Source organism: Lithobates pipiens, unplaced genomic scaffold (genome assembly GCF_037356315.1).
Source record: "Lithobates pipiens isolate NorthernLeopardFrog02 unplaced genomic scaffold, aLitPip1_a1.2 Scaffold_8, whole genome shotgun sequence".
Lineage (NCBI taxonomy): Eukaryota > Metazoa > Chordata > Amphibia > Anura > Ranidae > Lithobates > Lithobates pipiens.
Genome location: NW_027507903.1, coordinates 134973801 through 134980917, shown reverse-complemented (window position 1 = coordinate 134980917; position 7117 = coordinate 134973801).

Here is a 7117-nt window from a genome sequence, read left to right as displayed (position 1 = left end):
ATTTGTATATGCTCCAGAATATTATGAAGAGTAATTTGATGAATTGCAATTAATTGCATAGTCTCTCTGCCATGAAAATTAAATTAATCCCATAAAAACATTTCCACTGCACTTGTGCAGAAGACAAGAAAGTCCAGCAAGTACCAGGACCGTATCCTATAGTTCAGGGATATGCAATTAGCGGACCTCCAGCTGTTGCAGAACTACAAGTCCCATGAGGCATAACAAGACTCTGACAGCCACAAGCATGACACCCAGAGGCAGAGGCATGATGGGACTTGTAGTTTTTCAACATCTGAAGGTCCGCTAATTGCATATCCCTGCTATAGTTGATTCAGCTGCCGCATCGGGACACCACCAGTGCAGAGCTTGCTCAGGAATGGCAGTTGTGAGTGCATCTGCACGCATAGTGAGGAAAAGACTTGGAGGATGGCCTGGTGTCAAGAAGGGTGGCAGACAAGCCACTTCTCTCCAGGAAAAACATCAGGGACGGACAGATAGTCTGCAAAAGGTACAGGGATTGGACTGCTGAGGACTGGGGTAAAGTAATTATTTTTCTGATGAATCCCCTTTCTGATTGTTTGGAGCATCCGGTAAAAACCTCTGGCAGAAAGGGTGATCGCTACCATCTGTTCTGTGTCATGCCAACAGTAAAGCATCTTGTGACCATTCATGTGTGGGGTTGCTTCTCAGCCGAGGGAGTGGGCTCACTCACAATTTTGCCATGAATAAAGAATGGTACAAAAACATCCCCCGAGAGCAACTTTTCCCAACCATCCAAGAACAGTTTGCTGACAAATGATGGAGCACCTTGCCATAAGGCAAAAGTGATAAGTAATTTGGGGAACATACTGTCAATATTTTTGGTCCATGGCCAGGAAACATTGCAGACCTTAATCCCATTGAGAACTTGTGGTCAATCCTCAAGAGACTGGTGAACAAAGGGAAAAAAAACAACACATATTCTGACAAACATCAAGCATTGATTATGCAAGAATGGGCTGCCATCAGTCAGGAACTGGTCCAGAAGTTGATTGACAGCATACCAGAGCAAATTGCAGAGCTCTTGAAAAAGAAGGGTCAACACTGCAAATATTGACTCTTTGCATAAACTTAATGTAATTATCAATAAAAGCCTTTGACATTTATAGAATGCTTGTAATTATATTTCAGTATACCATAGTGACATCTGACAAAAAGATCTAAAAAAAATACTTAAGCATCAGATTTTGTGAAATAATATTTGTGTCGTTCTGAAACCTTTTGGCTATGGCTGTATACAGTGGATATAAAAAGTGTACACACCCCTGTTAAAATGTCAGGTTTCTGTAATGTATAAAAATGAGACAAAGAAATAGTTTCAGAACGTTCCACCATTTTAATGTGACCTATAAACTGTACAACTCAGTTGAACAACAAACTTAAATCTTTTAGGTGGAGGGAATTAAAAATAAAATAGTATGGTTGCATAAGTCTGCACACCCTTAAACTAATACTTTGTTGAAGCATCTTTTGATTTTATTACAACGCTCAGTCTTTTTGGCTATGAGTATCAGCATGGCACATTTTGACTTGGCAATATTTGCCCTCTCTTCTCTGCAAAAACTCTCCAAATCTGTCAGATTGTGAGGGCATCTCCTGTGCACAGCCCTTTTCAGATCACTCCACAGATTTTCAATCGGATTCAGGTCTGGGTTCTGGCTGGGCCATTCTAAAACTTTAATCTTCTTCAGGTGAAGCCATCCTTTTGTTGATCTGGATCAATGCTTTGGGTCGTTGTCATGCTAAAAGATGAAGTTCCTCTTCATGGTCAGCTTTCTAGCAGAAGCCTGAAGGTTTTGTGCCAATATTGACTGGTATTTAGAACGGTTCATAATTCTCTCTACCTTACTCCAGCTGAAGAAAGCCCTTGTTTCAACTGAAGAAAGCATCATGATGCTGACACCACCATGCTTCACAATGGGTATGGTGTTCTTTTGGGGATGTGCAGTGTTGGTTTTTTGCGCCAAACATCTTTTGGAATTATGGCCAAAATGTTTAACCTTGGCTTCATCAGCTCCGAACGCATTTTCCCACATGCTTTTGAGAGACTTCAGAGGTAGGTTTGCAAAATTTAGCCGGGCTTGGATGTTTTTCTTCGTTAAAAAAAAAAAAGGCTTCCGTCTACATACCCCATAGCCCAGACAAATGAAGAATATGGGAGATTGTTGTAACATGTACCACACAGCCAATACTTGCTAGATATCCTTGCAGCTCCTTAAATGTTGCTGTAGGCCTCTTGGCAGCCTCCCTGACCAGTTTTCTTCTTGTCTTTTCATCAATTTTGGAGGGACGTCCAGTTTGTTTAATTGAGTTGTACAGTTTATAGGTCACATTAAATGTGGAAAAAAAAATTCTTAAATGATTTACTTTGTCTCATTTTTTTTTTTTTTCAGAAAATTTACATTTTAATAGGGGTGTAGACTGTTTTTTATATCCATTTTATAAAATGCGGTGCTTATGTTGTTGCATGCATTTCTGCTGCAAGACAACAGATACATCCCAAAAAATGCAAAATGTGTGTGAAACAAATGCACTGGCAAAGTGCATCAACCTCAACCTGCATAGGTGTGAACCAGGCCTGAAGAAGAAAAAAAGAAAAAAGCACACAGCAGTTTAAAAAGAGGTATTCTTATATACATGGCTTAAACATGATTTCTCTTATATTCACCGACCGACACAGCTCCTCTCTGTAACTACATGGGTTGTATAGCCTGCCATTAGGAGAAACTAGGCAAAATTGTTACACAATACACAGAACTTTAATCCTGCCCGGGGGGGGGGGGGGGATTGGGGGGCAGGCCCCGTGCTATCAACCCTCCCCCTGCTGCTAGCAGCTTCAGTTTTTATTTTGCCTAGCAAGGAGAATGACCTAGGAAACCCTGCAGGCTTCTCGGTCCATATTTTTACTGCAGATTTGCTGCTTTTGGCGCAAGATGAGAGATCCTGATATCTTCTATCAACTGCCGGCTGGGTGACAGGCTGGTTAATGATATCCTTGTAGTCTCCCCAGTCCGGCCATTGAGCGGGAGCAGGGCGCAGCTACAGCTCGGCAGGCCACGACATACCTCATGCTCCAGAGGTGGTCGGTGAGCTTCAATGCTCCGGGGTATACATATGACAGGGCTACTGCTGTCTGGATCACAGTATACCGAGGTCAACAGCTACCCTGCAACTGCGCAGGTGTAGGTCTGTGATGGAATGTCTCCCAGCTCTTCAGGACTGGTAAGTACGGCTCTCCCTGCTTTGGTGGGGGGAGCAGCTGGGCATTCCCTGGGGGGTCGATTCGGGGGCCACCTCACCTCCTTATCTTCTCTCCCAAGTCCCTATCACCCCTCCCTTCCCCCTCTGAGGGGGATGTCTGCATGCGGGCAGTGTGTGTGTGTGGGGTCGCTGTTTCTCACCTGTGGGGGCTCTGTGCGGTGGCTGGTCAGTCCTGGTCCAGGTCTGGGGGTCCCAAAAAAGCAGTTTTTGTGGAGGTTGTCTGTCAGCAGGCAGCTCATTTTTATTTTTGCTCTCTTCACCGCATGGCGCCATTCCAGCGGCCATCTTGGATTTGGGATAACTATAGATTCCCTTGGGGAGCTTCAGCAGCTATTTTCCTTAGGATTCCTATTGATTACATTGGCGGCCATTTTGTGAAAGCCTGAATGCTTTCTTCACCGCTGGCCTCTTGTGACAGCATGACACATGCTTTCTCTTGTTACTTCCTATATCCACTGTGTGTGTGGGACACTGGATGGCTCTGTGCTGAATGCTGAAGCTGTTCTGCAGATCGTTGTTAGAGCTGCTGCTGCTGACACAGTTTTTTCTCCTCTCTGCATCTGGGAACCTCCTAGGGACTACAGGCACTATTGTTGGCATTCACAGAACGTCCCAGGGTGGTGAGTCTAGCGCTAAGTACACCCCCGCCACGCGACGGCAGCAGGAGGGTGGGACCTTCACTGTCCTAAGTACCCTTGCAGGTGGCAGACAGGAGAGGGTCAGCATGGCTTCAGGAACTGGTGTTTCTTCCCCCGAAATCCAGGCTATAGCAACCGGGTCACCTGCGGTTAGTGCGGTGCGCATGGACACCCTGACGGCGTTCCTTGACTCCTATGTTGCTAAGATAGAGGCGGCACGTGGCAGGAAAGGTGCACATAAGAGGCCCCTGCCCCCCCCCATCCTCTGGGGAGAGCTCTGATGCAGACTCGGACCCTGCTGCGGCTGGAGACCCCTGCTGATCTTCCCTTTCTTGGCGAACGGCTCTTTGGAGCCTCATTGGATGACATTATTAAAAACGCCACAGGTGGTAAGAGTACACTACTCCCACAGCCCAGGAAGGCTAAGGAACTGCAAGCCTGCGAACAAAAGTGCTACCACATGAAGGTTTGCCCCCACCCGTGTCTCGAGTGGGGGGTCGTCTTCGGGAGTTTGCAGCCCGTTGGACCTCCCGGTTATCAGACCAATGGGTCTGTGATCTGATTTCCGCAGGTTACAAGATAGAGTTTCTCTCTTGGCCGCCAAACAGATTCTTCCCCTCCAGCATACCCGTATCCCCGGTTCGCCGGGAGGCCCTGTTAGGGGCAGTAAGGGACTTGCTGAATCAGGGGGTGTTTGGTGATTGTACCAGTTCCGGACTGAGAACGCTTCCAGGGGTACTATTCAAATCTGTTTGTGGTTCCCAAGAAGGAAGGGGTACGTCCAATCTTGGACTTAAAAGCCCTCAATCACTTTGTAAAAGCGCAGAGGTTCAGAATGGAATCAGTCTGCTCAGTAGTCGCTGCACTCCATCAAGGGGACTCCCTGGCGTCTTTGGACATCCAGGATGCGTACCTGCACATACCCATATGCTTTCGGCATCAAAAATTTCTGTGTTTGGCAGTCGGGGAAGCCCATTACCAGTTTGTGGCTCTTCCCTTTGGCTTGGCATCAGCCCCCCGAGTCTTTACCAAAGTACAGGCTCCAGTATTGGCGTTGCTGCGACAAGGCGTGATCGCGATTGCGTGTTACCTGGACGATCTCCTGAGAGCTTCTTCCGCCTCAGAATTAGAGGAGGATGTGGCAATCACCATGCAGACTCTGCAAGAATTTGGGTGGCTGTTGAACCTAAAGAAGTCGGTGGTTGTGCCGACCCAGCATCTGGAGTACCTGGGTTTACCATTGGATTCCAGGGAAGCGATGGTCTTTCTCCCCTCAAATTGCAGACTCTCAGATCCGCGGTCAAACTACTGATTAACCGTAAGTGGTCATCACTGCCTTTCCTCCGCTGAAACTGTTGCCACGTCTGCTTCGCAGAGTGCAAGCCGAGGGGATTCCAGTAATCCTGATTGGCCTCAGCGGGCCTGGTACGCAGACCTGGTGGCAGACGCTCCCTGGCGGCTGCCGTTGAGAGAGGACTTCCTATCTCAAGGTCCAATCTTTCACCCTGCTTTACCATCGCTGGCTTTAACGGCCTGGCTGTTGAAAGCCAGGTATTTGAGGAACCAGGGTCGGTCGCACTCGGTGATTCTGACTATGCTGAGAGCGTGGAAATCTTCTTCCAGGCCTATATCTCCATATGTGAGGAGAAAGGGTGGCATCCGCGCTCCTTCCCTATTTCCAGGATCCTGCTGTTTCTTAAGCAAGGTGTAGACCAGAGTTTGGCGTTGAGCACCATGAAGGGGCAAATTTCAGCTTTGGCTGTCTTTTTTTTCAGTGACCCCTAGCGTCTCACTCACTAGTGAGTACTTTTGTTCAGGGGGTGCGCCATGTAGTCCCTCCGTTGCCTCCATGGGATTTGAACCTGGTGTTGTCGGCGCTTCAGAAGCCGCCGTTTGAGTATATCGGGGAGCTTCCTCTGTTGACCCTTTCACAGAAGGTGGTCTTTCTAGTGGCCATCACATCGGCCAGGAGGGTTTCGGAACTGGCGGCATTGTCCTGCAAGTCGCCTTATCTGGTCATCCACAGGGATAAGGTGGTGTTGCGTCCGCAACCGTCCTTTCTATCTAAAGTGGTCTCGGCATTTCATATCAATGAGGTCATTGTATTACCATCGTTGTGTCCTAAGCCGAAGCACCCCAAAGAGGTGACCCTTCACGCTCTCGATGTGATTAGGGCTCTGAAGGTGTATTTGTCTGTCACTCAGACCAGACTCACTGTTTCGGTGGCTGGTCCTAAGAAGGGTATGGCGGTCTCGCCGGCCACCATTTCCAGGTGGATCAGACAGAGTGTAGTCCAAGCCCATGCCTTGAAGGGGCAAGTGCCTCCCTTTCCAGTCACGGCCCACTCTACAAGAGCAATCGGGACATCTTGGGCCTGCCGACACCAAGCGTCTGATGCTCAGGTGTGTAAGGCGGCGACCTGGTCGTCTGTCAAGTTTTACAAGGTAGACTTCAGTGCATCGGCTGATGCTGGTTTTGGCCGCAAAGTTTTGCAGGCGGCCGTGTAGTTGCTATTGTGTTTTTTGCCTGGTTTTACGATAAAAACACAGTACTGTTTCGTTATTGCACTGCTGCATTACTTCCGCAAGGTTGCGGTCTGGGGGATGACTCCTGTTGAGGATGCCCGGTTTTGTGATGGAGTTTCCACACACTGCTGTTTTTTTTGTGGGTTTAGTTTCACTAGTTCCCACTTGCCATGGTGGATGAAATTTTTAATGCTGTTTTTCCCACCCCTGGTTTGGCACTGCTTGGGGACGTCCCACGTAGTTACAGAGAGGAGCTGTGTCGGTCGGTGAATATAAGAGAAAATAGGATTTTTGTACTCACCGTAAAATCCTTTTCCCTGTAATTCACTGACCGACACAGCACCCGCCCCTCCTTTTTCTACGTTATACTGCATGTTGACATACTGAAGCTGCTAGCAGCAGCAGGAGGAGGGTTGATGGCTTGGGGCCTGCCCCCCCCCCCCCCCCCGGGGCGGGATTAAAGTTCTGTGTATTGTGTAACAATTTTGCCTAGTTTCGCCTAATGGCAGGCTATACAACCCATGTAGTTACAGAGAGGAGCTGTGTCGGTCGGTGAATTACAGAGAAAAGGATTTTACGCTGAGTACAAAAATCCTATTTTCTGTTATTTGCCTATGGCACCACTTTTACTGCATGGACATTGTGTTTAGA